We start from the raw sequence: 11056 nt of genomic DNA on the forward strand, positions 1-11056 counted from the left end.
ACATCACCGGGACATTATCAGCCACACTGCACAACTCCACATCACCAGGGCATTATCAGCCACACTGCACAGTTCCACATCACCAGGACATTATCATTTGCACTGCACAGCTCCACATCACCAGGACATTATCAGTCGCAGTGCACAGCTCCGTATCACCAGACCATTATCAGCCGCACTGCACAGCTCCACTTTACCAGGACATTATCAACTGCACTGCACAGCTTCACATCACCAGGACATTATCAGCCGCACTGCACAGCTCCACATCACAAGGACATTATCAGCCGCACTGCACAGCTCCACATCACCAGGAGATTATCAGCCGCACTGCACAGCTCCACATCACCAGGTGATTATCAGCCGCACTGCACAGCTCCACATCACCAGGACATTATCAGTCACACTGCATAGCTCCACATCACCAGGACATTATCCGACACAATGCACAGATCCACATCACCAGGACATTATCAGCCACACTGCACAGCTCCACATCACCAGGCCATTATCAGCCACGCTGCACATCTCCACATCACCAGGACATTATCAGCCGCACTGCACAGCTCCACATCACCAGGACATTATCAGCCACACTGCACAACTCCACATGTCCACGACATTATCAGCCACACTGCACAACTCCACATCACCAGGACATTATCAGCCGCACTGCACAGCTCCACATCACCAGGACATTATCAGCCGCACTGCACAGCTCCATATCACCAGGACATTATCAGTTACACTGCACAGCTCCACATCACCAGGACATTATCACCCGCACTGCACAGCTCCACATCACCAGGACATTATCAGCCGCACTGCACAGCTCCACATCACCACGAGATTATCAGCCGCACTGCACAGCTCCATATCACCAGGACATTATCAGTCACACTGCACAGCTCCACATCATAAGGACATTATCAGCCACACTGTACAGCTCCACATCACCAGGACATTATCAGCCGCAGTGCACAGTTCCACATCACCAGGACATTATCAACTGCACTGCACAGCTCCACATCACCAGGACATTATCAGCCACACTGCACAACTCCTCATCACCAGGACATTATCAGCCACACTGCACAGCTCCACATCACCGGGACATTATCAGCCACACTGCACAGCTCCACATCACCAGGACATTATCACCCACACTGCACAACTCCACATCACCAGGACATTATAAGCCGCACTGCACGGCTCCACATCACCAGGACATTATCAGTCACACTGCACAGCTCCACATCACCAGGACATTATCAGCTGCACTGCACAGCTCTACATCACCAGGACATTATCACCCACACTGCACAACTCCACATCACCAGGACATTATAAGCCGCACTGCACAGCTCCACATCACCAGGACATTATCAGCCACACTGCACAGCTCCACATCACCAGGACATTATCTGTAACACTGCACAGCTCCACATCACCAAGACATTATCAGCCGCACTGCACAGCTCCACATCACCAGGACATTATCAGTCACACTGAACAACTCCATATCACCAGGACATTATCACCCATACTGCACAGCTCCACATCGCCAGCACATTATCAGCCGCACTGCACAGCTCCACATCACCAAGACATTATCAGTCACACTGCACAGCTCTACATCACCAGGACATTATCAGTCACACTGCACAGCTCCACATCACCAGGACATTATCACCCACACTGCACAGCTCCACATCACCAGGACATTATCTGTCACACTGCACAGCTCCACATCACCAAGACATTATCAGCCGCACTGCACAGCTCCACATCACCAGGACATTATCAGTCACACTGCACAACTCCACATCACCAGGACATTATCACCCGTACTGCACAGCTCCACATCACCGGGACATTATCAGCCACACGGCACAACTCCACATCACCAGGAAATTATCAGCCACACTGCACAGTTCCACATCACCAGGCCATTATCATTTGCACTGCACAGCTCCACATCACCAGGACATTATCAGTCGCACTGCACAGCTCCACATCACCAGGACATTATCAACTGCACTGCACAGCTCCACATCACTATGACATTATCAGCCGCACTGCACAGCTCCACATCACCAGGACATTATCAGCTGCACTGCACAGCTCCAAATCACCAGGAGATTATCAGCCGCACTGCACAGCTCCACATCACCAGGTGATTATCAGCCGCACTGCACAGCTCCACATCACCAGGACATTATCACCCATACTGCACAGCTCCACATCACCGGGACATTATCAGCCACACGGCACAACTCCACATCACCAGGACATTATCAGCCACACTGCACAGTTCCACATCACCAGGCCATTATCATTTGCACTGCACAGCTCCACATCACCAGGACATTATCAGTCGCACTGCACAGCTCCATATCACCAGGACATTATCAGCCGCACTGCACAGCTCCACATCACCATGACATTATCAGCTGCACTGCACATCTCCAAATCACCAGGAGATTATCAGCCGCACTGCACAGCTCCACATCACCAGGTGATTATCAGCCGCACTGCACAGCTCCACATCACCAGGACATTATCAGTCACACTGCACAGCTCCACATCACCAGGACATTATCCGACACAATGCACAGATCTACATCACCAGGACATTATCAGCCACACTGCACAGCTCCACATCACCAGGACATTATCAGCCACGCTGCACATCTCCACATCACCAGGACATTATCAGTCACACTGCACAGCTCCACATCACCAGGACATTATCCGACACAATGCACAGATCTACATCACCAGGACATTATCAGCAGCACTGCACATCTCCACATCACCAGGACATTATCAGCAGCACTGCACAGCTCCACATCACCAGGACATTATCAGCCGCACTGCACAGCTCCACATCACCAAGACATTATCAGTCACACTGCACAACTCCACATCACCAGGACATTATCACCCGTACTGCACAGCTCCACATCACCGGGACATTATCAGCCACACGGCACAACTCCACATCACCAGGACATTATCATTTGCACTGCACAGCTCCACATCACCAGGACATTATCAGTCGCACTGCACAGCTCCATATCACCAGGACATTATCAGCCGCACTGCACAGCTCCACATCACCAGGACATTATCACCCACACTGCACAGCTCCACATCACCAGGACATTATCATTTGCACTGCACAGCTCCACATCACCAGGACATTATCAGTCGCACTGCACAGCTCCATATCACCAGGACATTATCAGCCGCACTGCACAGCTCCACATCACCATGACATTATCAGCCGCACTGCACAGCTCCACATCACCAGGACATTATCAGCTGCACTGCACAGCTCCAAATCACCAGGAGATTATCAGCCGCACTGCACAGCTCCACATCACCAGGACATTATCACCCACACTTCACAGCTCCACATCACCAGGACATTATCATTTGCACTGCACAGCTCCACATCACCAGGACATTATCCGACACAATGCACAGATCTACATCACCAGGACATTATCAGCCACACTGCACAGCTCCACATCACCAGGACATTATCAGCCACGCTGCACATCTCCACATCACCAGGACATTATCAGCCGCACTGCACAGCTCCACATCACCAGGACATTATCACCCACACTGCACAGCTCCACATCACCAGGACATTATCATTTGCACTGCACAGCTCCACATCACCAGGACATTATCCGACACAATGCACAGATCTACATCACCAGGACATTATCAGCCACACTGCACAGCTCCACATCACCAGGACATTATCAGCCACGCTGCACATCTCCACATCACCAGGACATTATCAGCCGCACTGCACAGCTCCACATCACCAGGACATTATCACCCGTACTGCACAGCTCCACATCACCGGGACATTATCAGCCACACGGCACAACTCCACATCACCAGGACATTATCAGCCACACTGCACAGTTCCACATCACCAGGACATTATCATTTGCACTGCACAGCTCCACATCACCAGGACATTATCAGTCGCACTGCACAGCTCCATATCACCAGGACATTATCAGCCGCACTGCACAGCTCCACATCACCAGGACATTATCAACTGCACTGCACAGCTCCACATCACCATGACATTATCAGCCGCACTGCACAGCTCCACATCACCAGGACATTATCAGCTGCACTGCACAGCTCCAAATAACCAGGAGATTATCAGCCGCACTGCACAGCTCCACATCACCAGGTGATTATCAGCCGCACTGCACAGCTCCACATCACCAGGACATTATCAGTCACACTGCACAGCTCCACATCACCAGGACATTATCCGACACAATGCACAGATCTACATCACCAGGACATTATCAGCCACACTGCACAGCTCCACATCACCAGGACATTATCCGACACAATGCACAGATCTACATCACCAGGACATTATCAGCCACACTGCACAGCTCCACATCACCAGGACATTATCAGCCACGCTGCACATCTCCACATCACCAGGACATTATCAGCCGCGCTGCACAGCTCCACATCACCAGGACATTATCACCCGTACTGCACAGCTCCACATCACCGGGACATTATCAGCCACACGGCACAACTCCACATCACCAGGACATTATCAGCCACACTGCACAGTTCCACATCACCAGGACATTATCATTTGCACTGCACAGCTCCACATCACCAGGACATTATCAGTCGCACTGCACAGCTCCATATCACCAGGACATTATCAGCCGCACTGCACAGCTCCACATCACCAGGACATTATCAACTGCACTGCACAGCTCCACATCACCATGACATTATCAGCCGCACTGCACAGCTCCACATCACCAGGACATTATCAGCTGCACTGCACAGCTCCAAATCACCAGGAGATTATCAGCCGCACTGCACAGCTCCACATCACCAGGTGATTATCAGCCGCACTGCACAGCTCCACATCACCAGGACATTATCAGTCACACTGCACAGCTCCACATCACCAGGACATTATCCGACACAATGCACAGATCTACATCACCAGGACATTATCAGCCACACTGCACAGCTCCACATCACCAGGACATTATCAGCCACGCTGCACATCTCCACATCACCAGGACATTATCAGCCGCACTGCACAGCTCCACATCACCAGGACATTATCAGCCACACTGCACAACTCCACATGTCCAGGACATTATCAGCCACACTGCACAGCTCCACATCACCAGGACATTATCAGCCGCACTGCACAGCTCCACATCACCAGGACATTATCAGCCGCACTGCACAGCTCCACATCACCAGGACATTATCAGCCGCACTGCACAGCAACACATCACCAGGACATTATCAGTCGCACTGCACAGCTCCACATCACCAGGACATTATCACCCGCACTGCACAACTCCACATCACCAGGACATTATCAGCCGCACTGCACAGCTCCACATCACCATGACATTATCAGCCGCACTGCACAGCTCCACATCACCAGGACATTATCAGTCGCACTGCACAGCTCCACATCACCAGGACATTATCACCCGCACTGCACAGCTCCACATCACCAGGACATTATCAGCCGCACTGCACAGCTCCCCATCACCAGGACATTATCAGCCGCACTGCACAGCTCCACATCACCAGGACATTATCAGCCGCACTGCACAGCTCCACATCACCAGGAGATTATCAGCCGCACTGCACAGATCCACATCACCAGGACATTATCAGTCGCACTGCACAGCTCCACTTCACCAGGACATTATCAGTCGCACTGCACAGCTCCATATCACCAGGACATTATCAGCCGCACTGCACAGCTCCACATCACCAGGACATTATCAACTGCACTGCACAGCTCCACATCACCAGGACATTATCAGCCACACTGCACAGTTCCACATCACCAGGACATTATCATTTGCACTGCACAGCTCCACATCACCAGGACATTATCAGTCGCACTGCACAGCTCCATATCACCAGGACATTATCAGCCGCACTGCACAGCTCCACATCACCAGGACATTATCAACTGCACTGCACAGCTCCACATCACCATGACATTATCAGCCGCACTGCACAGCTCCACATCACCAGGACATTATCAGCTGCACTGCACAGCTCCAAATCACCAGGAGATTATCAGCCGCACTGCACAGCTCCACATCACCAGGTGATTATCAGCCGCACTGCACAGCTCCACATCACCAGGACATTATCAGTCACACTGCACAGCTCCACATCACCAGGACATTATCCGACACAATGCACAGATCTACATCACCAGGACATTATCAGCCACACTGCACAGCTCCACATCACCAGGACATTATCAGCCACGCTGCACATCTCCACATCACCAGGACATTATCAGCCGCACTGCACAGCTCCACATCACCAGGACATTATCAGCCGCACTGCACAACTCCACATGTCCAGGACATTATCAGCCACACTGCACAGCTCCACATCACCAGGACATTATCAGCCGCACTGCACAGCTCCACATCACCAGGACATTATCAGCCGCACTGCACAGCAACACATCACCAGGACATTATCAGTCGCACTGCACAGCTCCACATCACCAGGACATTATCACCCGCACTGCACAACTCCACATCACCAGGACATTATCAGCCGCACTGCACAGCTCCACATCACCATGACATTATCAGCCGCACTGCACAGCTCCACATCACCAGGACATTATCAGCCGCACTGCACAGCTCCCCATCACCAGGACATTATCAGCCACACTGCACAGCTCCACATCACCAGGACATTATCAGCCGCACTGCACAGCTCCACATCACCAGGAGATTATCAGCCGCGCTGCACAGATCCACATCACCAGGACATTATCAGTCACACTGCACGGCTCCACATCACCAGGACATTATCAGTCGCACTGCACAGCTCCATATCACCAGGACATTATCAGCCGCACTGCACAGCTCCACATCACCAGGACATTATCAACTGCACTGCACAGCTCCACATCACCAGGACATTATCAGCAGCACTGCACAGCTCCACATCACCAGGACATTATCAGCCGCACTGCACAGCTCCACATCACCAGGACATTATCAACTGCACTGCACAGCTCCACATCACCAGGACATTATCAGCCGCACTGCACAGCTCCACATCACCAGGACATTATCAGCCGCACTGCACAGCTCCACATCACCAGGACATTATCAGCCGCACTGCACAGCTCCACATCACCAGGAGATTATCAGCCACACTGCACAGCTCCACATCACCAGGTGATTATCAGCCGCACTGCACAGCTCCTCATCACCAGGACATTATCAGTCACACTGCACAGCTCCACATCACCAGGACATTATCCGACACAATGCACAGATCCACATCACCAGGACATTATCAGCCACACTGCACAGCTCCACATCACCAGGACATTATCAGTCACGCTGCACATCTCCACATCACCAGGACATTATCAGTCGCACTGCACAGCTCCACATCACCAGGACATTATCAGCCACACTGCACAACTCCACATGTCCAGGACATTATCAGCCACACTGCACAGCTCCACATCACCAGGACATTATCAGCCGCACTGCACAGCTCCACATCACCAGGACATTATCAGCCGAACTGCACAGCTCCACATCACCAGGACATTATCAGTCACACTGCACAGCTCCACATCACCAGGACATTATCACCCGCACTGCACAACTCCACATGTCCAGGACATTATCAGCCACACTGCACAGCTCCACATCACCAGGACATTATCAGCCGCACTGCACAGCTCCACATCACCAGGACATTATCAGCCACACTGCTCAGCTCCACATCACCAGGACATTATCAGTCACACTGCACAGCTCCACATCACCAGGACATTATCACCTGCACTGCACAACTCCACATCACCAGGACATTATCAGCCGCACTGCACAGCTCCACATCACCAGGACATTATCAGCCGCACTGCACAGCTCCACATCACCTGGACATTATCAGTCACACTGCTCAGCTCCACATCACCAGGACATTATCACCCGCACTGCACAGCTCCACATCACCAGGACATTATCAGCCGCACTGCACAGCTCCCCATCACCAGGACATTATCAGCCACACTGCACAACTCCACATGTCCAGGACATTATCAGCCACACTGCACAGCTCCACATCACCAGGACATTATCAGCCGCACTGCACAGCTCCACATCACCAGGACATTATCAGCCGAACTGCACAGCTCCACATCACCAGGACATTATCAGTCACACTGCACAGCTCCACATCACCAGGACATTATCACCCGCACTGCACAACTCCACATGTCCAGGACATTATCAGCCACACTGCACAGCTCCACATCACCAGGACATTATCAGCCGCACTGCACAGCTCCACATCACCAGGACATTATCAGCCACACTGCACAGCTCCACATCACCAGGACATTATCAGTCACACTGCACAGCTCCACATCACCAGGACATTATCACCCGCACTGCACAACTCCACATCACCAGGACATTATCAGCCGCACTGCACAGCTCCACATCACCAGGACATTATCAGCCGCACTGCACAGCTCCACATCACCTGGACATTATCAGTCACACTGCTCAGCTCCACATCACCAGGACATTATCACCCACACTGCACAGCTCCACATCACCAGGACATTATCAGTCACACTGCACAGCTCCACATCACCGGGACATTATCAGTCACACTGCACAGCTCCACATCACCAGGACATTATCAGCCACACTGCTCAGCTCCACATCACCAGGACATTATCACCCACACTGCACAGCTCCACATCACCAGGACATTATCAGTCACACTGCACAGCTCCACATCACCGGGACATTATCAGTCACACTGCACAGCTCCACATCACCGGGACATTATCAGTCACACTGCACAGCTCCACATCACCGGGACATTATCAGCCACACTGCACAGCTCCACATCACCGGGACATTATCAGCCGCACTGCATAGCTCCACATTTTTTACTTTTTGTGGCCAAGTGCTTCAGGTCTCGCTTCTGCCCTGGACTGATCACAGCGCGGCTGAGATTTAGACCAGATTGGTAAAGTGGTCGATATTCATAAATAGCCGGTAAAATTGTGGGAATATTCTTGTACAATTACTTTGACACCACAAATCGGGTCATTTGCTGCAATGTAATTGTTTAAAAGAACATCGTCAGCCCCTCCCCCTCCACGGTCGCTCTACGATTCTTCCCATGCCGCAGCGTATGTGCGCCGCAATCTGTATACCCATCCTCAAGGTACCTTTGCGTGCAGAGAATTTCTCTGGGCGGTCGCGGCTGAGTTTGAGTTGTCGTCGCGGTTCCTGTAGATCCCGGGTTTAATGGCTTCAAAAGAAAAACTTTTCCTTCTCCTCTAAAGTGAAGGTTGTTCTTGGTTTTCCTCTCGGCTGCTGCCTGATCCTGGTTTCCTCTGGGCAGTGACTCCCCACACAGCACGGTTTTAAATTGCCGTCCCAGATGCAGGAGGTGGAGGCTGGACCAGGGATCTCCAGGGAGGAAATATTACACCCCGCACACTCAGCGCTGCTACAACTCTGCTGTCTATTTACTGCTGCTTTATTATTGTTTCATCCTCTTTATTATCATTGCATAGACTGATGTGGCAGAGCAGAGTTTGTCATGAAGCTTATTAGGATTGCGTTGTTAGAACATTGTAATAACTTTAAGTACATATAATGTAGTAGATGTTACCTGCAGTCCTATGTAACACCACAGATAACACAGTGATAACTCTCTGAATACAGATAATGTAGTATATGTTACCTGCAGTCCTATGTAACACCACAGATAACACAGTGATAACTCTCTGATTACAGATAATGTAGTAGTGTCACCTGCAGTCCTATGTAACACCACAGATAACACAGTGATAACTCTCTGATTACAGATAATGTAGTAGATGTTACCTGCAGTCCTATGTAACACCACAGATTACACAGTGATAACTGACTACAGATAATGTAGTAGGTGTTACCTGCAGTCCTATGTAACACCACAGATAACACAGTGATAACTCTCTAAGTACAGATAATGTAGTAGTGTTACCTGCAGTCCTATGTAACACCGCAGATAACACAGTGATAACTCTGAGTACAGATAATGTAGTAGGTGTTACCTGCAGTCCTATGTAACACCACATATAACACAGTGATAACTCCCTGAGTACAGATAATGTAGTAGGTGTTACCTGCAGTCCTATGTAACACCACAGATAACACAGTGATAACTCTCTAAGTACAGATAATGTAGTAGTGTTACCTGCAGTCCTATGTAACACCACAGATAACACAGTGATAACATGTAGTAGATGTTACCTGCAGTCCCATGTAACATCACAGATAACACAGTGATAACTCTCTGATTACAGATAATGTAGTAGTGTTACCTGCAGTCCTATGTAACACCACAGATAACACAGTGATAACTCCCTGAGTACAGATAATGTAGTAGATGTTACCTGCAGTCCTATGTAACACCACAGATAACACAGTGATAACTCCCTGAGTACAGATAATGTAGTAGATGTTACCTGCAGTCCTATGTAACACCACAGATAACACACAGTGATAACTCTCTGACTACAGATAATGTAGTAGTTTTACCTGCAGTCCTATGTAACACCACAGATAACACAGTGATGACATGTAGTAGATGTTACCTGCAGTCCCATGTAACATCACAGATAACACAGTGATAACTCTCTGATTACAGATAATGTAGTAGTGTTACCTGCAGTCCTATGTAACACCACAGATAACACAGTGATAACTCTCTGAGTACAGATAATGTAGTAGTGTTACCTGCAGTCCTATGTAACACCACAGATAACACAGTGATAACTCTCTGAGTACAGATAATGTAGTATATGTTACCTGCAGTCCTATGTAACACCACAGATAACACAGTGATAACTCTCTGAGTACAGATAATGTAGTAGATGTTACCCGCAGTCCTATGTAATACCACAGATAACACAGTGATAACTCTCTGAGTACAGATA

General features: G+C 50.0%; 1 protein-coding gene across 1 annotated transcript in view; it reads right to left on the reverse strand.

The window, feature by feature from the left end:
* The window catches only part of LOC142734918 (heat shock 70 kDa protein 12B-like), a gene marked incomplete at its 3' end in the record, with an annotated part of 80985 nt that extends 71531 nt beyond the window's left edge, over positions 1-9454 (reverse strand). The window contains exon 1 of the mRNA XM_075849586.1: positions 9299-9454. The remainder of the gene's footprint in view (positions 1-9298) is intronic.
* Positions 9455-11056: the final 1602 nt, after the last annotated feature.

Source organism: Rhinoderma darwinii, unplaced genomic scaffold (genome assembly GCF_050947455.1).
Source record: "Rhinoderma darwinii isolate aRhiDar2 unplaced genomic scaffold, aRhiDar2.hap1 Scaffold_988, whole genome shotgun sequence".
Lineage (NCBI taxonomy): Eukaryota > Metazoa > Chordata > Amphibia > Anura > Rhinodermatidae > Rhinoderma > Rhinoderma darwinii.